Below are 26,877 nucleotides of genomic sequence, written 5' to 3' on the forward strand. Positions count from 1 at the left end.
TTCTTGGATCCATAATTTTATGTCTTTCATAAGAGATGGGAAATTTTCATTGATTATTTCCTCTATTATTGCTTCTGCCCCTTTTCCCTTCTCTTTTCCTTCTGGGACACCCATGACACATACATTCCTGTGTTTTGTGTTGTCATTCAGTTCCCGGAGACATTGCTCATATTTTTCCATTCTTTTCTCTATCTGTTCTTTTGTGTGTAGGCTTTCAGGTGTCTTGTTCTCCAGTTCCTGAGTGTTTTCTTCTGCTTCTTGAGATCTGCTGTTGTATGTTTCCATTGTGTCTTTCATCTCTTGTGTTGTGCCTTTCATATCCATAGATTCTGCCAGTTGTTTTTTTGAACTTTCAATTTCTACCTTATGTACGCCCAGTGTTTTCATTATATGCTTCATCTCTTTTGCCATATCTTTGAACTGATTTAGCATTAGTTGTTTCAATTCCTGTATCTCAGCTGAAGTGTAAGTTTGTTCCTTTGACTGGGCCATAACTTTGTTTTTCTTAGTGTAGGTTGTAGTTTCCTTTTATCTAGGCATCTGATTTCCTTGGTTACTCCAATCAGGTTTTCCCAGACCAGAATGGGCTCAGGTCCCAGAAGGAGGCAATAGTGCTGCTCTCTAACACTGCAAGGATCTGCACAACTGTTTTCCTCAGAAGTGGGTGTTCCAGTTTGCTAATGCTGCCATTATGCAAAATACCAGAAATGGATTGGCTTTTATAAAGGGGGTTTACTAGGTTACAAAGCTACAGTTCTAAGGCCATAAAAGTATCCAAATTAAGGCATCAACAAGAAGACACCTTCACTGAAGAACGGCCAATGGCATCTGGAAAACCTCTGTTGGCTGGGAAGGCACATGGCTGGCATCTGTTCCGGGGTTCTGGTTTCAAAGTGGCTTTTTCCAAAATGTCTCTGGGCTTGTTTCTCTCAGCTTCCCCAGAGAAAACTCTGGGCTAGCATCTCCAAAGAAGTCAGCTCCCACGCATCTCTCCAAAAGTCTCTCTCAGCTGCAGCACCGAACTCCTTTTGTCTGAGCTCTCATAGGACAGTGATTTAGTTAAGACCCACACTGAATGGGCAGAGTAACATCTCCATGGAAATAATCTAATCAAAGATATTACCTATAGTTGGGTGAGTCACGTTTCCATGGAAACACTCAATCAAAACTTTCTACCTGACAAGACTGGGTTAAAAGATCATGGCTCTTTTTGGGGGATGTAATATATACAAACCAGCACATTCTACCCCCTGGGCCTCAAAAAGACATGATCTTTCGCTGTAAAAAAATACATTCATCCCATCACAATTTCACAAAAACTTAAATTGTTTCAGTAACAACAGGTAAGTACAAGATCTTATCAAAATCAGTTACAGGTGTGGTCTGTCCTAAGGCAAAATTCCCCTCTAGCTGTGGACCTGGGAAACTTAGAACAAGTTATCTGCTACTAATATACTAATATACTAATATGACAAAGAATGGACAGCCATAGGATAAACATTCCCATTGCCATAAGGAGAAACTGAAAGGAAAACAGGGTTCACAGGACCAAAACAGTTCTTAAAACCCACAGGGCAAATTTCATTAGATTTCAAAGTCTGAGAGTCATTTATAGAATGAGGTTTTATCCTTTAGGATAAACCAAAACAGCTACTAAAACCTAAAGGTTTTACCCAAACTGGTACAGTGGGGAAAGGGCTTTCAGATCCATGGTTGGAAAAACAGTCTCTGTCCAGGTTTTCACCAACTCTTTGTCCCTTACTGATCTGGGCCTTGAAATATCCTCCCCTGTTCCCTGGGTCTCCAAATGGTGGAGTCTGTCTCACTGCTGTGAGAGAATTTATATTCTGTGTTCTGGTGTGAGTTATCCCAGCTTCTGTGAGAGACCAAGTGAGGGGGAGGGGAGAGGATCAGCTAGTCTGGGATGGGATTTTCCTACCTGATATTTCTGTCTTCAATTCGGCATTTGTAGGGACCTTTCCCAATCTATATCTTCCTCCAGAGTTCTGAACAATTCAGAATTGTCCTTTTTTATTTTGTTGATTTAATGGGGAGAGATTTTCAGTAGCTGTTGACGTCTCCATGTAGATTGATGTCACTCTGGGATGTAATTTTTTAGTCATCTTTTTTTACACTTGTAGTTGCAACAAAGCAAATATCCATTTATGTACCAATTTTCTTTTAAAGCATCCAGAGATTTTGGAAAAACTATGTTTTACATACATACTCAAATATGAAATTTAAGTTTGTATTTTTAGGAGAGTTTTTAAGTATACTGGCATCATCTCCTACTTTGGTAGGAATTTTCAACAGTGCTTCCTATCTGGTGATTAGGAGGCTTTGGAAGAACACTAGGAGGAGGAGGATCACTAAACTTAGCACCAGCATTTTGGCTCACTTCAGCTGGAAATGATTTCTTTTTAAATGTAATTTTATTGAAATATTTTCACATACCACACAATCATCTAAAGTGTAAAACAATTGTTCACAGTTTCATCATATAGTTGTGCATTCAACACCACAATCAATTTTTGAACATTTTCATTCCTCCAAAAATAAGAATAAAAGTAAAAGAGAACACTCAAAACATCCCATGCCACTCCTCTGCCCTCATTTATATATATGTTTTTTAATTTTTTAATTGAATATACTCACATATCATACAATCATCCAAAGTGTAAAACAATTGTTCACAGTATCCTCATAATCATGCATTCATTGCCACAATCAATTTTTGAACATTTTCATTACTCCAAAAACTAAAAATGAGAATTAAAAATAAAAGTAAATTTGGAGGTGTAGGCCTTTATACAGTTGCTAAATAAATATGTAAACGGTGCATCATTTGTACACTAAAATGCCCCCAATAGGTCATTTAAAGTATATTTTGGTGATTGTAAACCATCTCACTGGATGGAAGCCTACCCTCTATCCTCAGCCATAGCACTGAGAACCTCTAAAGTTATCCTTGGATAAATCATTTCCCATTATGGGTTAGTGGAAAATATAGACTCTGGCAATGGTAGCCACTTTACCTCCAGTGTACTGCAGAACATCATGGGGAGCCTGGGTGTCACTTGGGACTGCCACACTCCCTGGCATCCACCATCCTCCGGGAGAGTGGAAAAAATGTTGGTTTGCCTTTTCTCAGGAGGATTGGAGAACTCCCTTCCCTAGACATGAAAGATCTCTTCCTTAAAAATTATATACTGGCCTTGTCTTCTACTTTATCATCCCTCAGGTATTGTGGTTTGCTGGCCCAGACCCTGCCTCTCGAATTTGCTGTCCATCAACTCCAACCCGGCAGCTGGGTCCTAATCAAATTGTGGAGAGAATCCAAACTTCAACTGATCTGGAAAGGACCCTATCAAGTCTTGCTGATGACTGAAATGGCAGTCCGAACAGCAGAAAGAGGCTGGATTCATTAACTAGGAAAGTATATTGGGAGGGAAGAGGGGGGTAGATTAAATCTTGTGCTTGCATAGTACCTTAATGTTCCATGTTCAAAGTGTAACAAGTTCCATCACATTGGTTGTAAATGTAATCATGGGCTTAAAATTCCAAACCGTGCAGTTCAATGCGTGTCAGGTAATTAGCTGTGGGAATTTAAAACATCAGCGACAACTGAGGGAGGAATATAAATATTTATGTGTGCAGACTGTTCAAATAGAGAGCAAAATTGTTGGGGGGCAAACATTTGGGAATATAACTTATGAGTCCCCTGACCCCTGTTACTCTTGGAACGCGGTTTGGTGGATAACACAGTATAAGAGATGGGTCTCACTCAGGTTAGAGGGAAAACCATTAAGGGAAACTTGGCTGGAGTCCAACCCTCCAGTTCAAAATGACCCCAACCAAGGTCATTAGAATACTTGAGGCCAGAGACTTAAAGCAGACCATAGAAATAGAGACAGGTTATGGAAATACAAATGCCTGGGTAGAATGGGTCGAATATACCATCCAGAGTCTAAACAGAAGCGACTGTTACACTTGTGCAACAGGCCGACCCACTGCTCAGATTGTGCCCTTCCCCTTGGGTATGGAAAAGCATAAAAAGGAGTTTAAATGTATAACACTCCTCTTTCAAAATACTACTCCTGGTGAAAGCTGTAGTATGTTGTCCTCCCTTTTCCCTCCAGTCCAGAAGGAAAGTGTCAAGGCCATACCAGCTTCTCGCCTTGGTCCCGGAAACCACTCCGCCTGTCTCTCCAGATGGGAGGAAGGGCTCCAGGATCTTGGTACCATGGCTTTGTGTACACGAGTGTGAAATGTGAGTAAGGATAGTACTGGCAACTTCTCCAGCCTAACTATACCCCGAGCAGACCTCTGGTGGTACTGTGGGAAGGGCGTCCTCTGGCCAACACTAGTTGAAAAGTGGGAAGGAACTTGCGCTCTGGTTCAATTGGCTATCTCATTCACCCTGGCATTTGAAAATAAAGAAGTACCAACCCAAGGCAAAGGAGATAAGAGAAATGTATGAAATGTACCTGGTTCCTTCAATGGAAGAATTTATTTAGATAGTATAGGGGTTCCCTGCGAAGTTCCAAATGAATTTAAAGCTAGAAATCAAGGGGCTACAGGATTTGAATTGTTCTTATTCTGGTAGGTCACCATCAATAAAAATGTGGATAATCAGCAAAGATTTATCAACTATACCAGGGATGTCATTAAGGAAATAGCAGAACAGTTAGATGCCACTAGCTGAATGGCATGCGAAAATAAAATGGCCCTAGACATCATGCTAGCTGAAAAGGGAGGTGCCTGTGTTATGACTGGGGAAAGTTGTTGCCTGTTCATCCCCAATAATACGGCACCCAATGGAACTATCACCAAAGCTTTACAAGGCTTAACAGCCTTATCTCAGGAACCAGCAAAAAAAAATTCTGGCCTTAACAACCCACTCACAGGGTGGTTGGAAAATTGGTTCGGGAAATGGAAACTTCCCTTATCGTTTCAGCTGGAGTGTTCACAGTGGTTGGGTGTTACATTATCCCATGTGCCCAGGGGTTAGTTCAGAGACTCATCAAAACCGCCCTAACCAAGAATATCAGCAGAACAATCTATACCCCCCTCAAAAAGAAAGATCCCTATGGTGAGGAATGTAAAAAAGCTCTTAGCAGATTTGAGAAACTAGAATGTGAAAACTAAGAAGAGTTTAAAAAGAAAGAGGAGGGAATCTGTTAAAAAAGGGTTAAGTTTAGCTTTCACATAAAGGCAACATGGAATAGGGAAAACGGCGGCAGAACTGGCTTAAACAGGCTCCATGGTAAAAGGAAGGAGAAAAAAAAAAAAAGCCATGACGAAAGCCATGACGTAAGCCTAAAATCAGCGCCAGCTCCTTATATGGGAAAAATAACCAGGGTTACTGGAATGTAAAGGGATATGGGGGATAATCAAAGGCAGGAACTCTCAGCAGAAAATTTAAACTAGTTAACTCTCTTGATAAGCTGTACAATTCAAAATCTCAAAGGCAGGCTAGTTAGCTCTCTCGGATAGGCTATAACCTCTGGAGTATCCAGCCAATGGGGAAACAGGGGAGGGACCTGTGTATTAGGGGTAGGATATAACTGTCGCCATGTTCTTTTCTTGGCATGCCTGCCATGTGTCTGGCTGTGCGTCCATTCTTGCAAGATCATGAATAAATTCTTATCGCCTCCACAAAAAAAAATAAATAAATAAAAGTAAAAAGAACACCTAAAACGTCCCATACCCCCCTTCTCCATATTATTCATTTACTTTTTGAACCCATTTTTCTACTCATTTGTCCATACAATGGATAAAGGAAGTGTGAGCCATAAGATTTACACATTCACACAGTCACACCATATAAGCTATATAGTTATTTGATAGCCTTCAAGAATCAAGGATACTGAATTGCAGTTCAACAGTTTCAGATATTTCCTTCTAACTATTCTAATAAACTAAAAACTAAAAAGGGGTATCTATATATTGCATAAGAGTTATCTCTAGAATGACCTCTTGACTCCATTTGATATCTCTCAGTCACTGAAACTTTATTTTGTTTCAATTCTCTTCCCCTTTTTGGTCTTAGTCACATGATGTAGGATCCAGCTCATCTCTGGCAGTCACGTTTCACATTGCCAGGGAGATTTATATCCTTGGGAGTCATGTCCTATGTAGTGGAGACGGCAGTGAGTTTACCTGCTGAGTTGGCTTAGGCCACATCGGAGCAACAAAAGAGGTCCTCTGTGGGTGACTCTTAGGCACAATTATAAGTAGGTTTATCCTCTCCTTTGCAGTAACAAGGTTCGTAAGGGCAAGCCCCAAGATCAAGGGCTTGGCCTACTAAGCTGGTGGTCTCAATGCTTGCAAGAATACCAGGAATTCCCCAGCTAGGGAAGTTTAATATTTCCACATTTTTCCACAGTCCCTTAAGGGGGCTTTGCAAATATTTTTTATTCTCTGCCCAAATTACTCTGGGTTGTATTGGGGCTTCATGCTAACTTGTAAAAACCAACAAGGTCTCACTCCCTAGCCAAGGTTCCATGTAATTATGGCAATTGAGTAAACTGACCATATAAGTTAAACCATATGGTGTGCTACAGAAAACACAGACATTACACCATATAACCATCTCTTCCTTTGGTCCCACACAGAAGTCAAAGCTTTAAAACCTGGTTAATATCATCCTCTACCCTTCAGACTTGTCCACCCCAATCTCAACCAAGTCCATTTTGTTCATATCTCCAATTGAAGTCTGATCTCCTTTTCAGCCTCTTTAACAGTTGATTCATGGGGCAATGCCGACACTCACAGCTGCCGAACTCTGGCTCCAAGTCCCGGGTGCCACACAGACACCTGAAGCTCCAGGGACTGACCACATCACACACAAACAGCTCAGAATCTCAAAACCTAGAAATCAGTTACAACCCATGAATAAACGTGACTGCTGTAAGGGCTTACAATCTAGGAACCTCCACATAAGCCTTCCCCTTATAACCCATGCTCCCAGATTATATTCTCAGAGTTTACACATAATTATTAGTCCATATTAGTGAAGCATTATAACGTTTGTCTTTTCATTTCTGGCTTATTTCACTCAACCCACCATCTTCACAGTCCATTCACTTCATTGCATACCTCACAACTTCATTCCTTCCTTCTACTCCCTCCTGCAGAAACATTCTTATATTTGTATATATAATCAGACTCATTGACTGACCACTCTAGTTTTCACTGTTATACAGTCCCAGTCTTTATCTTCTACCTTTTCTTCTGGTGTCATACAGACCCCTAACATTCCTCTTTCAACCATATTCACAGTCATCTTTTTTCAGTGTACTTAAAATATTGTGCTACCATTACACAGTATTGTGCTATCCATTTCTAGATCTACACAATCAATCCTCTAAAACATTCTATACTCCTTCAACATCAAATGTCCAATATCTACCCTCTTTCTATCTCCTGATATCTTCATTTCTACACTGTTTTCCAAATCTCTCTCTTCTGTCTTTTCCTATCTGCCTGTAGCACTCCCATTATTATTTCCTGTAGAGGAGGTCTCCTGTTCATGAACTCTCTGTGTCTGTTTAGCTGTAAATATTTTAAGCTCTCTCTCATTTTTGAAGGAAAATTTTGCCAGATATAGGATTCTTGGTTGGCAGTTTTTCTCTTTCATTATCCTGAATATACCATACCACTTCCTTCTAGCCTCCATGGTTTCTGCTGAGAAATCTGCACTTAATCTTATCGAGCTTCTCTTGTTTATAAAGATTTTAAGCTCTCCCTCAAATTTGAAGGAGAGCTTTGCTGGATAAAGAATTCTTGGTTGGCAATTTTTCTCTTTCAGAATTTTAAATATGTCATACCAATGCCTTCTCACCTCCATAGTGGCTGCTGAGTAGTCACTACTTAGTCTTATGTTGCTTCCCTTGTATGTGGTGAATCACCTCTCTTGCTGCTTTCAGAACTTGCTCATTCTCTTCAGCACTTGACAATCTGATCAGAAGGTCTCAGAGTGGTTGTATTTGGATTTATTCCATTTAGAGTTCGTGGGACATCTATGATTTGCTTATTTATGTCATTTAGAAGAATTGGGAAGTTTTCCCCAACAATGTCTTTGAATACTCTTCCTAGTCCTTTCCCTTCTCTTCCCCTTCTGGAACACCATTGATTCTTATATTTGTGCCCTTCATGTTGTCCATCATTTCCCTGAGATCCATTTCAAATTTTTCAATTTTTTTCACCATTCGTTCTTTTGTGCTTTCACTTTCCAACACACTTTCGTCGAATTCACTTATTTGTTCCTCTACTTCTTCAAATCTTGTGTTATGTGTTTCAAGAATATTTTTAATTTGACCAACAGCTTCTTTTATTTCCATAAGATCCATTATTTTTTAATTTACTTTTGCAAATTTTTCTTTATGCTCTTCTAGGGTCTTCTTGATGTCCTTTACATTCTGAACCATGGCATTGGTGTTTGTGATTACTTCTTTGATTAATTTCTCAAAGTTCTCTGTCTCCTCTTGTTTTTTAATTTGGGCATTTTGGTTATCCATATCTTCTAGTTTCTTCATATGCTTTATAATTTTATGTTGTTTTTGGCCTCTTGGCATCTGCTTATCTTGATAGGGTTCTTTTAGGATATGCAGACTTATTTGAACAATTATCTATAATTTGACAGAGCTACAGCTTGTTGGAGTGTACTTTCTCTGACTTACCAGCAGATGGCATTCCCAAGCCACTTGTTACCCTCAAGCCAGTTCTCCCCAACTTCGTCTATGCATTGAATGGGGGCCCAGACCATGTGGGAGTCCAATCAATGCATCAGTTTTCCGCGTGCAGTGGGGACCTCCAACCCTGTGGGAGGGTGGCATGCCCTGTGCTGATTGGCAGGGAGAATGCTCTAAGACCCAGTACTCCCAGCCATTCCCGGGGCTGTGGTTGGAATACCCTGGGGCTGCATAATGCATCTAAGCCTTCAGCTCAACTTCCCCACAATCCTCTCTGCAGTAGGCCCACAAGTCCCTGGGATTGGTGTAGGGCTCCTGGCACTTCCATGAGGCACCTCTACCTCTAGACTGTGCACACCGCGGAATTCCACAGAGGAGTGTGTACGGTCACAAGCCGTCCGAATCCTGAATTCCCTCGGGGAAGCTCTTGTTTGCAGCTCTGTGAAGGAGCGTCTACCAGCCAGCTGCAAAGATGGCTACTTGGGGCGTGGAAACTACCTACTTCCATGATCGTCTGCCTGCTGCAGCAGCCCATCCCTGACTCGGGGGTTCTTAGCTACAGGTGTGTGCAGGGTTATCACCCACACCAAATACTCAGGCTGGTGCCCGGGGCATGGAAGGTACTCCCCACCGCATTTGACTATGGCTCCAGCTGCTGGTTCCCTGGCAGCTTTTCTGATCATCCACTAACCCGTCTCCGAACAGTCTCTCTGTTTCTCCCCACTATGCCAGACTGCGACTCCAGCTGTGGTTTCCCTGGCGGATTTCCAGGTCTTACACTATCCCACCTCTGAACACAGTCTCTCAGTTTCTCCCCACCATGCTAGACTGCGACTCTGGCTGCTGTTTCCCTGGCAGCTTTCTGGACTGAACGAACACTCACACATCTCCAAACATAGTCTCCTGGTTTTCTCTAGTTACACTGGAACTGCTATTCTGGAGCACTTTCTGTCTTTTAGCTAGTGTTTTTCATGAATTTTGCTCTCTCTCCTCATCCGCCATCTTGGATCCCTCATGTTTTTCATCTCTTCTATTGTGCTTTTCATTCCCATAAGTTCCGCCATTTGCTTTTTCAAGCTTAAGGATTCTTCCTTATGATTACCCAGTGTCTTCTTTACATCCTTTACCTCTTTTGTCACATTCTCTCTCATCTCGATTTGATTCAAAAGATTTGTTTGAACATCTATAATTAGTTGTTTCAACTCCTGAATCTCAGTTGAAACATTAGTTTCTTCTTTTGACTGGGCCATATCTTCCCATTTGCTAATGTGACTCGTGATTTTTTGCTGGTGTCTTGGCATCTGACTTTCTCGATTGGTATATTCTGGATGTTTTCTCTCTTTTGCCTAAGGTTTTCTTGTTGGCTGACTTTGATCTCTATCTTTTTCTTTTTCTGTCCCTGGCCAGTTATCAGATTGGCTCTGTCCTCCAGTCTTCCCCCCAAAATCAGGTGTCCACTGTGGCCTGCAACAGGGATGGGAGGTAGGCACTGGGCACTCCAGCAAGTTCACTATGTTTGGTAATACAAATCTGCTGGCTTCCAGTGGTGCTCTATTTTCCACTGGCTAGTGAAGCCTGGGTTTGTTTTGGGGCCCTGCTTTAACAATTGGGTCTTCCCTATTTCTCAGCCAGAATAGGGCTGGGTTTCCATACAGGGCATGTACACTGTCCAACAGGGCATGTAGACTGTCCAGCAGATGGCTCTGTTCAGTACCTCTGAGCACAGGCTTTGTCCAACCCAGCCAGGTGAAACTGCATATTCCCATGCCCTCACTGTTTTTATCCCCAGGCCCTGGGGTCTGAGTTCTCTGAGGAAGGGCTGCCACTTGAGCTGAGCCCTGTCCCCCTTTTCTTAGGGAAGACACACTCCCCCAGGGAGATATCTTCTACACTTGAATTCCTCCTTTGTCTCTCTGACTCTCTTAACTCCACCCTTGCCTGGGTCAGCGCTGACAGTTGAAAATGCCAGAGGCTTTCTTTAACGAGCTGCTTATAATGAGAGAAAACAAAGGAGAAAGAGCAAAAGCCCACTTTCAGAGCCAGTCCCCAGCCCCTCAGTTTCTCTGGTTGACCCGTGTTTGTACCTAGCTCTCTGTGCCCCTTTTCTTGGGACAAAGCCATTTTCTGGTATTCTGAGCTCAGCCATCTCCAAAACCTCTGTTTTTATTTAGTTACGTTTTTTTTTTCTTCAGTCCTGCCTCTTCTCTGCAGGGAGGGACCTCAGATTCCTGCTTGCTTGGGGCTTATTTGTGCTTATAGCTTGTATTCAACAGTCCAAATTTGTTAAAATAAAACCAAAATTGGAGTTTCGTTGAGCTAGTTTCCCTTGCTCCTGGCAGGGACTGCTCCTTTCTTCCACAGCGAAGTTTTGCCACTCAGCATGCCATGCCAGTGGGGGGAGGGGCATCAGCGCCACAGTTTTACTTACAGTTTTTATGCTGTGATCTCAGCCATTCCACCCATTCCTGACTGGTGTATGACATGTGAACAGTCACAGATGTCCCCCAATAGTTGTTCCAGACTATTTACTAGTTGTTCCTGGCTATTTACTAGTTGCTCTAGAGGACTAACTAAATCCCACTCCTCTCTATGCCACCATCTTGCCCTGTCCCTCAATGCTGATTTCTTAATATGTATATTTTTAAAGCTCTCAGTATTTTTAAAAGGTTTTTTTTCTTGCTTATGAATTATATCAGATGAAATGGAATCCTGTCAAAAAATTATTTTCATAACTTCTTGCAGAGGTGATCTTGGTTAATGGTAAGTTGTATTTGCTTTTCTGTCTGTTTATCTTTGGTTGTTCACACAAGTGGATACTGTGAACAAGCTGGCTATGAGGAATGGCAATTTTCTCTGATTTTCTCATCTTTGATTTAAAAACCCCTTTTCTGAGTGAGGGTTTATTGAGTGCCACAGGTGGCACGGGTCAGTGATGGGGCTCACTACTTCAGTTCGGGCTGTGTTCGCAGGATGCAGGGCCCAGGTGGTAGCTTGGTCCAGGACCTCCTGTGCTTTGCCGTGGCCCATCATGGGGCTCCATCTGTCCTCCAAACTCTGCCAATGCTGCTGGAACTGGTGGAAGTAGCAGGGCAACTGCCCAACCGGGCTGGCCCACACCTTCGTTTGCTTCTCCTTTGGTGCTGTCTGAGGGATGGCCCCTGCCATGGCAAGGCTGCAGTTGGGCAAAGGTGCTGGAGTGCACAGCTGAGATGTCAGACAGGGACCATTTCCCTCTAGGAAGTGAGGGAGGCAGAGGGTTGGGGGCAGTGCCCATGTGGGAGCCCAGGGCCTAGGACTTTCCCTAAAATTCTGTGAAACATAAGCACACAGCAGCCTGTGTGACCCAGAGAAGTTAATCAAAATATAACCAGCCTCCCTCAGAGGGAGGGAGCACACAGATAGTCACTTCTCCCTCCTGTATTAACTAAAACTTTCCAAGGCCCACCAGTTCCCAGAACTGAGATTGTTACTCCCTTCCTAGCATGTAGCTAATCTAAATGTTATGAGACCTTTTTATCTCATTCCTGCTGGGATGTCTTTGTTTTGGGCCCCTATAACTGGCCCTGCTGACTGTGGAGTGCTTTCACACTGAGCTCTGAACTGGCCACCATGAGAGCAGCCTGACTGACTTCTTGTTTCATTCCTGTAAGTTGCTGTAATAAAGTTTATGTCTCGCTCTGTTCCTGGTGTTTTCTTTGGTCTCTTACTGCCAGACCAGCCCCTACGGGCTGGAAAAATTGGCAAGCCACTAGCCAGGAGAGTAAAGAAACCCTGGCTGCTGACCGCATGAACTTGGGAAAGTGAGACCACCCAGGTGGGATACTGGGGTGGCCTGCGATGTGTATGTGGGGAGGGGTGGATACCCTCCTAGATGAATGGGGTCCAATGAGGAAGTATGGAGATGCTTATAACCCCCCGGCTGGACTAATAGCCCTCCTGCAACAGGCCGCAAGACTATTAGGATTTCATAAGGTAAAGGAAAGCTGCAAGGCTGCCACAGCAGTAGCCTGGTCACTCTTGGAGGCTGTGCGTGCAGCTATGGAAAAGGCCTTCGTGGGTGATGCAGCAGTTAGAAAGAGACATGTGGCTAGCCCAAGTAGAATTAAAGGACACATTATATGAAAGTTTAGAAATATTGGCATGCTGGTACGTTAGAGTGCGAGGGTATAAGCTACCCAAAGGGCAAGTTAGGCATATCCTAACTTCCCCTGACTGGGACCCCAAAATGTGGGACCCTGTTAATTTCTCATCAAAACATGATGAGCCCCAGTCTGACTGGGGAATTTAAACTGAGGAATGTAAGCATGTTCATCCTCTGGTCCAATAAAAAGTTAAAACACAGCAAACTCAACACCCTGATCCCCAAACAGGGGAAGACGGCATTGGCAGCTGCCGCCACACCAGCAGCAGCTCCTGATCAGAGGGTGCATTCCCCCAGACATACTGTGGTAATACATCAGTATAAATTATCAGGGGGTCATCAAAAATAACTGCCACCAACAAAGAATTATAAAGAGTGGGCATTATAATACCCACTCACATCTGGCCAGTGAAAAAGCCTGATGGTACCTTGCAATGACTACTGATTATAGAGAGCTTCAAAAAGTAACTCCGCCTTTGTTTGCAGCTGTGCCGAATATAGCTACCTTGTTTCAAGACATAACTACTCAATGAGGCCAATTTCACTATGTGTTAGACCTTGCTAATCTTTCTTTAGTACTTCTTTAGATCCTTCCATCCAGCCTGTGTTCATCTTCACGTGGGAAAGACAACAATGGACATTTGTTGTGCTCCCACAAGGATCTCTTCATAGTCCCACTATTTTCCATGGTTTAGTAGCTCAAGATTTAAAAATGTGGAAACCTCCAGCAAAGGTCACCCTTTTACATTGTATTAATATTACACCAACCAGTAACTCTCTCACACAAATGGAAACCATGCTAATGTGGTAGTGGCCCACATCAAAACCAGGGATTGGCAGTGAATCAGAACAAATTGCACGGGCCTGAATACTCTGTCTAATTCTTAGGTGCTGTCTGGTCAGGTAAGACTAAAGTTATTCCTTCAGCTGTTGTTAATAAAGTGCAGTTATCCCATACCACATACTCCCAAACAATTAATGGCTTTTCTTGGTTTGTTAGATTATTGGAGACCATTTGTACCCCATGTAGCACAGATTCTAAAACTCTTCTACACTCTGGTTAGAAAAGGAAAAGCCTGGGAATGGGATTTTCTATAGTAGGCTGCGTGTGATAAAGCTAAGAGAGCTATCGCATAACCTCAAGCCTTAAGGAGGATGGATCCAGTTGTGTCTTGTGAATTAGATGTGGCCAGGACCGAAATTGGCTTTGGGTGGGGCTTGTGGCAAAGGCAACAGGCAAAACAAGCTCCCATTGGCTTTTGGTCTCAACTTTGGAAAGGGGCTGAACTGTGATATATCCCCTTAGAGAAGTGTGGGGAACTGAGTCTTCCATGTTGCCTGAGGCATATCTGGGGTGGTGGCTTAGAACTCTGAGCTGCAGGCCTGCATAGAATGCCATGCAGGCCCGCCCTGTAAAGATGTATGTCTTGTGACTACCATTGTCTTAAACCTAGATTGTATGCACCTGATGTAAACATAGGTCTCTGGTGGGCTCTCCCCCACCTGAGCACCGCTGGCCCGCAGCAGCTGCCGTAAGAGGGAAATATAGGAAACATATTTATTGTGTCCTTCAACATTACCCATTACCCTGCTTATAATGCTCGGGAGTCGTTCTACAATGGAACGCATACAAACACGGCCGTTACCTCCACCCGAGTTCCAGCGCTGCTGTACCTCCTTCGTTCAAGTGATTCTTCTGTCAGGAACCAGGTCCGGTTCTTGAGGTCCCTGTTCGGGCGCCACTTATTGCTGACAGGGCGACGCAGGAATGAGACACGGACACAAAGCTAAGAATTAAGGGAGCAGAGGGCCCACTTGCATCTCGTGCTAAGTGGACGACAATGCAGCCTTGCTCCAGCTATTTATTTCAGAAGATCAGGTGTATATGCTAAAGGTGCTCAGGTGGGGGAGAGCCCACCAGAGACCTATGTTTACATCAGGTGCATACAATCTAGGTTTAAGACAATGGTAGTCACAAGACATACATCTTTACAGGGCGGGCCTGCATGGCATTCTATGCAGGCCTGCAGCTCAGAGTTCTAAGCCACCACCCCAGATATGCCTCAGGCAACATGGAAGACTCAGTTCCCCACAGAGAAGCAACTCTCTGCTGCCTATAATGCCTTACTACAAGTTAAAGGATTAACCCTAAGGTGTCCTGTGACACTACAAACAGCCATCCCCATACAGGGCTGGGTGCATGACACTGCCACCAAACCCTATTTAGGAAGTGCTCAACTTAGCACTCTAACCAAGGGGAAAGCTTACCTCAGTGTTTTTAACAGCAGCCCTTTAAGTGCAGAGATGCACAATATTTTAGGACCTGTTTCCTATGTGAATGAACAGCAACTGCCCATCGCTGCTGATCCTCCTGAGGTGGCTATCTCTGCACTGTTAACGGATATGGCAGTATACCTGATTCTGCCTGGTATACTGATGGATCAACAACCAGGCAGCCCACCACCTGGATAGCAGTAGCCATGCAGCCTAATACTGACACTATATGGTGGTAAACCAGACTATGCAAAGTAGACAGTGGGCTGAATTAAGTAAGAGCTGTGTGGATGGTCATTGTCCATGAACCAGGTGTTGCACTAACCATTTGTACTAACAATTGGGTTGTGTACCGAGGCTTAATGGTGTGGATGGCCACGTGGAAACAGGAACAATGGACTATCATTGGCCGCCCCTTGTGGGGGAAAGAAATGTGGGAAGACATCTGAACCGCCTTCCAAAAGTGTAAGGTAACCGTTTTCCACATCTCAGCCCATAACACTGACTCTTTGTCAGGGAATATTGAAGCAGATGCATGGCCAAAAATTTGTAGCCTAGAGCCAACATTTCACGAGGCTGCTGAGTGGTTACACGGAAAAACAGAATACCAAGGATACCAAACTCTGTAGAGACTGGTGCAGCAATCCCAGTTGTCAATCACGAGACAACAGCTAAAAAACGTTATGGATGCCTGCCCCTCCTACTCTCTGCGACAACCAAGAATGCTTCCTTGCCAACTCAGCCACATCAGCAGTGAGCAGACTCCAGTCACCTTGTGGCAGATAGATTATATTGGGCCCCTTTTCTTATCTGAAGGCGCAAAGCATGCCTTCACGTCTGCAGACACAGCCACTGAACTGTTACTGGCCTTCCCAGTGAGGAAAGCTAACCAGAGAACTACTATACACAGCTTAAAGAAATTAAGTGCCTTTCCGGGGTCCCTTACACATGTGGACAGTGACGGGGGACTCCCTTTACTGGACAATTAACCCAAGCCTGCACTACTAAACGCGATGTCTTATGGACATTTCACCTGCCTTAGGACCCCATGGCAGTGGGGTTAATTGAAAAAATGAATGCGCTTTTAAAGCAATAATTAAAAAATAATAATCAGTCTTTGCAGCAGTGGACCCAGCAACTATATCCAGCTTTAACCAGCCTCAACTCAAGGCCCCAGGCCACTGCCCTTACTCCCGTTAAAATGGTAACTGCGGGACCCATGCAGACCCTGCAAATACAAGTAAAAGGACTAACAAAAATATAGCTAAAACGAGGTAATGATAATAACTTGCTCTTGCCTGTGCCACAAGCACTAAAAACTGGGGAAATAAGGTCAATTGATCTGGTCCTGGCCTATGCAGCCATGCTGGTTGGGAATCCTAAGTCCACTGGGTATTGAAATTACATAAAATGTAAACATTAAGCCACAGTTTACACATAAAATGCTGAAAGTTATTTGTATTACCAATCCGGGATCCCTCCCACCCATCCCCCAGGGAACTGTATGCATAACTTTGTAAACATTATGCCTGAGCTGACCGTAGATCTGACTCTGGAGGGCTCTCTGCCACTGCAGGGAGAAAAAATATGGTTTTTAAAACTCCCTCATGGTACACCCACACCTGTAACACTTCTATCTACTAATAGAGACTTAGTTTCTATATTGTTAGACCACTCGGCCATCCAGTTTAATACCTACATGTGCCATTAATTCTTGCTAAAAATTGTATACTACTGTTTCAATAATGCATTGACTAAGTGTTTTAAGAATTTAGCATTATTCTAACAAGTTTAATTTTGATGGTTACTTATGTTGTAAGATGTTTGCTTGAAAACAGTTTCCAGGATTATTTTGGTAACTTAAGTATGAGAGATATAAAGAATGTGTTTTCATTAAAGGAAAAAGAAAGTAATTTTGTCCTAAATGACCAGTTGTTACAGAATAAAAGAAAAAACATGTAGGACAAAACCTGAATAGAAAAAGAAAGCTGCAGAAAGTTTGCGGAAAAGGAAATTTATTTCTGTGGTCAAAGTTGGGTAAGATTTAAGGAGTCTATATACAAAAATTTTTAAAGCCTTAATATCAAATAATATATTGATGCAAACTACATTTATTTTTTTCTCTATTAAAGTAACAAAGTTTCCTTAGATTATTGGTCTGTTTCTAGTAAAAGATTATAACTTTTTTTTCTCTGAGAAATCAGTGTAAAAGGCAGAAAGTCTGCATCTTATCAGAATAACTTCTTGTACTTGACGTTGACTATCATGTCCTTGATTGTTTAAAAAAAATCAAATTTTCTCACTTTTTAAAAGAACTAAGTATTTTCCTTAACTTTGGTTAAATCAGAAACCAAATATTGGCTCAAAAGTGACAACTTTTAACATTTTGCTTTCTCAAGGTCAAACCCTAAATGATATCTTTTTATTCCAAACAGTTGCAAAGAATTTGTTCTTTCACCTTATAAAAATGAAGAAACCACCCAACTTAAAAATGGAGTCTTGCTAAATATTCTTACTGCCGCTCAAGGGAGTACTTGTGCCTAATAATTCACATAACATCACACAAGCTGTAAATCATATACAAAATATTGAACATTTATCTAATGATCCTCTGTCAAAGCAGTTTAATTCTTTAACCTGGCTATGATGCCACTTATTAATAGGATTACTTTCTTTATGTACTTGTTTACTTATGCTCTGTTGCCTATGGTATTGTTACTGTGAACTGTGGATGCAATGCATGTCCTGTGGTCAATGCAAACTGCTGACTGGGGGTGGACTGTGGGAGCCCAGGGCCTGGGACTTTCCTTAAAATTCTGTGAAATTTAAGTACACAGCAGCCTGAGTAACCCAGAGAAGTTAATCAAAACGTAACCACCTCCCTCAGAGGGAGGGAGTGCACAGATAAGTTACTTCTTCCTCCTATATTAACTAAACCTGTCCAAGGTCCACTGGTTCCTGAAACCAAGATTGTTATTCCCTTCCTAGCATGTAGCTAATCTAAATGTTACAAGACCCCTTATCTCATACTTGCTGGGATATCTTTGTTTCAAGCCCCAATAACCGGCCTGTTGACTCCACCTTAATTGCGGAGTGCTTTCACACTGAGCTCTGAACCAGCCACTAACACAACAGATTGACTGACATCTTGCTTCACTGCTGTAAGTAGGTTCCTATAATAAAGTCTTTTAATTCAATTTTACTGAGATATATTCACATACCATGCAGTCATTCAAAGCATAAAATCAATTGTTCACAGTATCATTACATAGTTGTGCATTCATCACCAAAATTAATTTTTGAACATTTTCATTACCACACACACAAAAGTAATAAGAATAAAAATTAAAGTGAAAAAGAACAATTAAAGTATAAAAGAACACTGAGTGCATTTTTTTTTTCACCCCCGTTTTCCTACTCATCCATCCATACACTGGACAAAGGGGAGTGTGATCCACATGGCTTCTCCAATCACATTGTCACCCCTCATAAGCTACATCATTACACAATCATCGTCAACATTCAAGAGTTCTGGATTGTAGTTTGATAGTTTCGGGTATTTACTGCTAGCTATTCCAATTCATTAGAACCTGAAAAGGGTTATCTATATTGGGTGTAAGAGTGCCCACCAGAGTGACTTCTCAGCTCCTTTTGGAATCCCTCTGCCACTGAAGCTTATTTCATTTCATTTCACATCTCCCTTTTAGTTAAGAAGATGTTCTCCATCCCATGATGCTGGGTCTAGATTCCTCCCCAGAACTCATATTCCACGTTGCCAGGGAGATTCACTCCTCTGGGTGTCAGATCCCACGTAGGGGGGAGCGCAGTGCTTTCACCTGCCAAGTTGGCTTAGCTAGAGAGAGAGGGCCACATCTAAGCAACAAAGAGGCATTTGGGAGGAAGCTCTTAGGCACAATTATAGGCAGGCCTAGCCTCTCTTTTGCAGCAACAGTCTTGCCAAGGGCAAGTCCCATGGTAGAGGGCTCAGCCAATCAAACCACCAGTCCCCTGTGTCTGTGAGCACATCAGCAACCACCAAGGTGGAGAAGCCCAACACCCCTGCATTCTCCACCAGCTCCTCAGGGGGGCTCTGTTTTTCTCTTGCTGCTTTCAGAACTTGCTGCTTCTCTTCAGTATTTGAGAACCTGATAAGAATGTCTTGGAGAGTTTTTTTTTTTTTTTTTTTGGTGACCTGCAACCCAGTAGCCTTTATTCTTTTTTTTTTACTTTTGAAATAAATTCACACTTACAGGAACAGTTGCAAAAATAATACAAACCCCATACATAGAACTCCAACATACCCCAATCTACCAACTTTAATATTTTGTCACTGTACCATTTCTTTCTTTCCCTCCCTATCTATCATCCATCATCTATTGCTCTGTCTTCTGAACATATGAGAGCAAGTTGCACACAGCCTTGAACAAATAATACAATTCACATATACATTTCCTATGAACAAGAATATTCATTTATGTAATCACATTAAGTGTAGTTAAGAAGTTCAAGAAATTTAACATTGATATAAAGCTTACATTCTGTATTTCATTTTTTCCTTATATCCCAATTGTGTCCTTTTGAGCCTTTTCTCCTCTATTCTTATATCTCGTCCAGGATCATCTATGGCATTTAATTGTTATTATCTATTTAGACTGTCTTTTTTTCAAACGTGGAAACATATCTACAGCATAAATCTTCCCATTCCAACCCCTCCCAAGCATTCCATTTAGTGGGATTAATCACATTTAGAATGTTGCAATGCCATCACCTTCCCACCATCCATTACTAGAAATTTCCCTTCACCCCAAACAGAAACCCTACACTCATTTCTTATTAACTCCCCATTGCCCCTTTCCCCACTTCTCATAAACTGTGCCGGTTTGAATGTATTGTGTCCCCCAAATGCCATTATCTTTGTGGTCTTGTTGGACAGACATTTTTGGTGCTGGTTAGATTTGCTTGGAATGTGCCCCACTCAGCTGTGGGTAATAATTTTGATGAGATGTTCCCATGGAGGTGTGGCCCTGCCCATTCGGGGTGGGCCTTGATCAGTGGAGCCATATAAATGAACTGACTGAGAGAGAGAGAAAGCTCAGTGAGTGCAGCTGGGAGTGATGTTTTGAAGAGGAGCAAGCTTGCTAGAGAGGAACGTCCTGGGAGAAAGCCGTTTTGAGGCCGGAGCTTTGGAGCAGATGCCGGCTGCCTTCCTAGCTAGCAGAGGTTTTCCGGACACCATTGGCCGTCCTCCGGTGAAGGTACCCGATTGCTGGTGTGTTACCTTGGACGCTTTGTGGCCTTAAGACTGTAACTGTGTAGCAAAATAAACTCCCGTTTTATAAAAGCCTATCCATCTCTGGTGTTTTGCATTCCGCAGCATTAGCAAACTAGAACAGATTTTGGTACCAGAGAAGTGGGGTGCTTTTGCTGCTGAGTTTGCAAATACCAAACATGTTGGAACGGCTTTTCAAATGGATAAGGGGAGTATGCTGGAAGAATTGTGAGGAGCTTGATAGAAAAGGCCTAAACTGCTTTGAAGAGACTGTTTGTGGAAATATGGACTCTAAAGATACTTCTGATGAGGTCTTGAACAGAAATGATGGACGTGTTGTGAACTGGAAGAAAGGTGATCCTTGTTTTAAAGTGGCACAGAATTTGGCAAAATTGAGTCCTGGTGTCAGATGGAAGGAAGAATTTGAAAGCAACAACCTGGAATACTTAGCTGAGGAGATCTCCAGACTACATGTGGAGGATGTATCCTGGCTTCTCCTTGCAGCTTATAGTAAAATGCGAGTGGAGAGAGATAAACTTAGAATGGAACTCTTGGGTTCAAGGAAACCAGAATCTGATGGCTTGGAAAATTACGAGCTTCCAACGGGTGGAATCCCAGAAGCTACAGCCGAACGTGAGGATGTAACCAAACATGGAACCCAGCCACCATTTCAGTACAAGCCAAGATTGGAGATGGAATTATCCAGAAAGGATTTGTGGAAAGTCCTATTGTCTAATGGCTTTGACCCCTGTGTGCTTCATGCAAAGCCAACAGAATTTTTGCGAGATCTTTATAGACAGAGCCATTGCCCGTCTGGACTGGAGGAGACAGACAAGGAAAAAATTAAAGGAAAAATTTCTTCAAAGACAGAGCCATGGAGGTTGAGGTCTGGAGTCAAGAGGGTTAGGGCTGGGAGAGCGGAGCAGCCCACACGCATGGAAAGGGTGAGTTTGCCCTGGAGGTCAAGGGCGGGCTTTCCGCCTCGATGCTCTGGAAGAGTTTTGCCACCTCAGGTCCCAAAGAGGGTGGAGCACATTTCCAGGGAATTGGGGAGAGCCTGGCTGCCACCCCACTGTTCTGAAGGGGTTGAGCGTGTGCCCCGGAGATGGAAAGGAATCCGGGAGCTGCCCCGATGTTTGAGGAGGGTGGGGCCGAGAAGGTGGTCTCCCCAGTGTGTGGGTATGTTGGAGCACTCACCCAAGCATTTGGAGAGAAAAGGGCTGCCACAAAGGCACTTAGGAAGGGTTAGACTCCCGGTCTCTCAAGCCCCAAGGATGCAACGTCATTCTGTAAATGACTCTCAGACTTTGAAATCTAATGGAGTTTGTCCTGCAGGTTTTAGGAACTGTTTTGGTCCTGTTAACCCTGTTTTCCTTACTCTTTCTCCTTATGGCAATGGAAATGTTAATCCTATGAATGTCCCTCCTTTGTATATTGGAAGCACATAACTTGTTCTAAGTTCACAGATCCACAGCTAGAGGGGAATTATGCCTTAGGACTGACCACGCCTAAATTGATTTCGATGGGATTTTGTACTTAACTTTTGTTACTGAAATGATTTAAGTTTTTGTGATATTGTGATGAAATGACTGTATTTTGTATTTGGAAAGATAATGTCATTTTGGGGTCCAGGGGGTGGAATGTGCCGGTTTGAATGTATTGTGTCCCCCAAATGCCATTATCTTTGTGGTCTTGTTGGACAGACATTTTTGGTGCTGGTTAGATTTGCTTGGAATGTGCCCCACTCAGCTGTGGGTAATAATTTTGATGAGATGTTCCCATGGAGGTGTGGCCCCGCCCATTCGGGGTGGGCCTTGATCAGTGGAGCCATATAAATGAACTGACTGAGAGAGAGAGAAAGCTCAGTGAGTGCAGCTGGGAGTGATGTTTTGAAGAGGAGCAAGCTTGCTAGAGAGGAACGTCCTGGGAGAAAGCCGTTTTGAGGCCGGAGCTTTGGAGCAGATGCCGGCTGCCTTCCTAGCTAGCAGAGGTTTTCCGGACACCATTGGCCGTCCTCCGGTGAAGGTACCCGATTGCTGGTGTGTTACCTTGGACGCTTTGTGGCCTTAAGACTGTAACTGTGTAGCAAAATAAACCCCCGTTTTATAAAAGCCTATCCATCTCTGGTGTTTTGCATTCTGCAGCATTAGCAAACTAGGACATAACCCATACTCTACTTTTCATCTCTATGATCATATTCTCTGATACTTTCTTTGTGTTTAACATGGGGCTTAAATTTAACATCTTAAGTCTATAACAATATTGTTTTCTTCGATACCAACTTAACTTCAATAGGACACATAAACTATGTCCCTATACTCCTCCATTCCCCCACCTTTTGTAGTTCTTGTCAAAAATTACATACCTTACATTGAGTCCAAAACCACTGATTTATCATTACACTATGTGTTTTAGATCCTGTAGGAAGTAAATAGTGGCATTACAAATCAAAAATACAGTAGTATTGGTATTAATATTTACCATGTGATCTTTACTGGAAATCTTTATTTCTTCATGTGGTTTCAGTCAATTGTTTAGTGTCCCTTTCTTTCAGCCTGCTCAATTCCGTTTAGAATTTCTTATAGGATTGATCTACTGGTGATGAAGTCCCTCAGCTTTTGATTATCTGGGAATGTTTTCATCTCCCCCTCATTTTTACCCTCCAGTTGTTTGTGAATTTTCTAAGTCTCTGATGGTTATTGACTTCTATTTGTATTCCATTGTGGTCAGAGAATGTGCTTTGAATAATTTCCATTTTTTTTAATTTATTGAGGCTTGTTTTATGTCCCAGCCTATGGTCTATTCTGGAGAACGTTCCATGATCACTAGAGAAGAATGTGTATCCTGGTGATTTGGGATTTAATGTTCTACATATATCTGTTAAATTTCTCTATATCTCTCTCTCGTTTCTTTGTTTCTCTGTCAGTAGGGCTCCCTTTAGTGTCTGAAGTAGGGCAGGTCTTTTATTAGCAAAATCTCTCAGCATTTGTTTGTCTGTGAAAAATTTAAGCTCTCCCTCAAATTTGAAGGAGAGTTTTGCTGGATAAAGTATTCTTGGTTGGAAATTTTTCTCTCTCAGAATTTTAAATATGCCATGCCATTACTTTCTTGCCTCCATGGTGGCCACTGAGTAGTCACTACTTAGTCTTATGTCGTTTCCTTTGTATGTGGTGAATTGCTTTTCTCTTGCTGCTTTCAGAACTTGCTCCTTCTCTTCAGTATTTGACAGTCTGATCAGAATATGTCTTGGAGTGGGTTTATTTGGATTTATTCTATTTGGAGTTCTCTGGGCATTTATGCTTTTTGTATTTATATTGTGTAGAAGGTTTGGGAAGTTTTCCCCAACAATTTCTTTGAATACTATTTTTAGAACTTTACCCTTCTCTTCCCCTTCTGGGACACCAATAAGTCTTATATTTGGACATTTTTTATCTGTCATATCCCTGAGATCCATTTCAATTTTTTCAATTTTTTCCCCCATTCTTTCTTTTGTTCTTTCATTTTCCATTCTGTGGTTCTTGAGGTCGCTGAGACATTGTTCAGCTTCCTCTAGTCTTGTACTGTGAGTATCCAGAATCTTTTTAATTTGGTCAACAGTTTCTTTTATTTCCATAAGATCTTCTATGTTTTTATTTACTCTTGCAAGTTCTTCTTTATGCTCTTCTAGGGTCTTCTTCATGTCCTTTATATTCTGTGCCATGCTCTCATTTCTCTTTAGTTCTTTGATTAATTGCTATAAGTACCATGTCTCCTCTGATCTTTTGATTTGGGTGTTTGAGTTTGGGTTATCCATATAGTGTGATTTTTTCATATGCTTTAAAATTTTCTGATGTTTTTGGCCTCTTGGCAGTTGCCTAACTTGATAGGGTTCTTTTAGGATATGCAGGATTATTCAAACACTTATCTGTAATTTGTCAGATCTACAGCTTGGTGGCATACACTTTCTGTAATAAACCAGCATGTGAGGTCTGCGAGCCACCTATTCCCCTCAAGCCAGTTCTCCCCAACTTTGTCTTTGTGGTGAGTGGGGGTCTGAATCTTGTGGGGGTCCAATTGGTGCACCAAGTTTGTGTGTGTAGTTGGTGTTGTCCGCCCTGAATGTGGGGCGTGTGTCTGAGCGGTTAGGGAGGGAGGGAGGCTTTAATAATCAAACCTCCCAGGTGTTCCTGGACATTTAAAGCTGTTGCAAGAGTCTAAATGTTCAGTTCAGTCTCACCACCATTTGTCTCTGCTGCTGACCCACAGGTCCTTGGTATTGGCATATGGTCCCTGGGACTTCCAAGTGGGTCCCTCTTCCAAGCCTTGCCCTCCTAGGGCCTCTGCTGAGGGAAGGCAGGTATGTCACAAATTAGCGCCACCCCCCCAAGGGAAGTTCTGGGCCACAGGGCCGTGTAGGGGCTTTCCCAGCCTGCTGAAAGGACGGCTGTATGGGGTGTGTTAATTTCCCCCTTTTCGCACAGCTCCACCTTCCCAGCTCTAGGACAGTTAGCTGTGGGTGTGCGAAAGGCCACCGTCCATGCCTGTTATTGTGGCATGTGCACATGTTGCTGGAAACACTTCCGGTCACACTGGGTTTTTTGGCACAGTTCTGGGCTGCAGTGGTGGCACCAGGCAGGAGCATTCCCAGCTTGCTGGGAAGATGGCTGTAAGGAGAGTGGTTATTTTCGCCTTTTGGCTAACCTCTGCCTTCCTCGCTCAGAGACAATTAGCAGCAGGTGCATGCAAGGCTATCATCCATGCCAGATATTGAGGCATGCCCACAGGTTGTGGAGAAGCAGTTCCCGCCACGCTTCACTGTGCAGTTCTCACTGCCATATCTGCAGCCACTTCTGGGTTTTTTAAAGAAGAACTAGTCCGCCTCCAAATGCCAACCCATGGTTTCCCCACACCGCAGCGTGGCTGCTGGACATTCAGCAGGCTCACTCGTTTCCGAACGCAGACTCCCGGTTTCACCAAGTGCACGGTCCCTGTGGATTTAGCAGACCTTGTCCAGTTGGTGCATCGCTGGAACTGGTGTTCAGGGTCACTTTCTGTCATTTATGTAGTATTTTTCACGGAGATGTTTTTTTGCCGTGTCTCTCCTAACTGCTATCTTCTGGAAGTCTAGCCTATAATAAAGTTTATGTCTCACTCGTACCTGGTGTTTTCTTTGGTCTCTCTGCCAGACCAACCCCTGTAGGCTAGAACAGCCCAGGGGTCTTGAATCTGGGTTAAAAATGGTGGGGCTGTGCTAACCACTGGGAGAGTCTAGAAGTTAATGTGAGCAGAAAAAACTGTCAGGGCAAGGCAGCCACCCAGGATGAGCGATTCCCGCTGTGGGAAGAGACGATGATCATAACACTACGAGACTCAGCAAGAAGAGAGCAAGGAAGTGAAGCCAACGATCACAGGGTGGTGGCTGCTAAGAGAGCCTGAGAGAAACATGGACCGTGGCTTGGGTGGTGGCGGCACAGCAGCCTGCATTTAATTTTAATAAGCATCCTGGGAGGTCTGTGCAATTATTGTCTTTTTACAGGGAAATGAGGGCTCAAAGAAATTATGAACTTATAGACAATCACCTAGTAAGTATGTGATTGAGTCCAGATTTTAGCCCAGGTCAGCCTGCTCCAAAGGCCTGCTTTTATACACTATGTACTACCCCAAGTATAGCTTCTTGACTTTAGGATATATTGGCTTTTAAAACCTGCATTTTTATCTGCCGAAGTAAGTTTCTGTTAAGGTCAAGTTTCCAGTTTTTGCTAAACAATTTGCTGTAGAGTAGTAATACAAAAAAATAACAAATAAATATAATTTATGGTAGAAAAATATACAATCAGATATAAACACATGTTTTAAAACAGAAATTTGTTCCAATACATTTGATGAACTGGGGAACAATTTGAGCATAAAATGAATTTCACATTTGCTTATGCACAATTTTGTCCTGAGAACACACTTAGCTGAACTGAGTGACATAACACATACATGCACACACCTCATGAGGACAATTAGCCACACTCATGTATATCTATTGTTACAACTTTATGTCCCATTTCAGATAATCCTCACTGTACAATTTCACAACAACTCACAAGCTGCAACTCTTGTGATTGTCACCCTGGCCATGTGGCTCACATGCCCTCCCCTCTATCTTATTTTTCCCTTCTTTCCTTTCAGTCTATTTTAAATTTTTCCTCTCTGTTCTTTTTCTCTCTTTTCTCTCATTCTTTCTCTCTCTCTTTTGTTCTCTTCCTCTTGTACACAGGGTGGCAAGGTAGAGGAGCCAGGTGGGTGGGTCAGGAAGAACATGGGCCTATGCTTCCACAAGCAAACTTCAGGGCTTTTTCAAGGTAAAAGTGTCATATTTATTGTAGCATTTATGTATTTCTTAACTATTTAACATGTATACAGCTGTGACTATTTTATTAGGTTCCTATCATTTTTTTATGTCCTGACAAAGTTTTGAAGTATCGTGTCTGTAACCCCACTTCCCCATAAGCCCTGTAGTTTTTATTTCT

General features: G+C 42.7%; 1 protein-coding gene and 1 pseudogene across 1 annotated transcript in view; both read right to left on the reverse strand.

Moving 5' to 3' along the window:
• PHKA1 (phosphorylase kinase regulatory subunit alpha 1) overlaps positions 1-26,877 on the reverse strand; it is a 277,140-nt gene that overhangs the window by 147,623 nt on the left and 102,640 nt on the right.
• LOC119523233 lies at positions 2,241-26,359 on the reverse strand (annotated as a pseudogene).

This window comes from Choloepus didactylus, chromosome X (genome assembly GCF_015220235.1).
Source record: "Choloepus didactylus isolate mChoDid1 chromosome X, mChoDid1.pri, whole genome shotgun sequence".
NCBI lineage: Eukaryota > Metazoa > Chordata > Mammalia > Pilosa > Megalonychidae > Choloepus > Choloepus didactylus.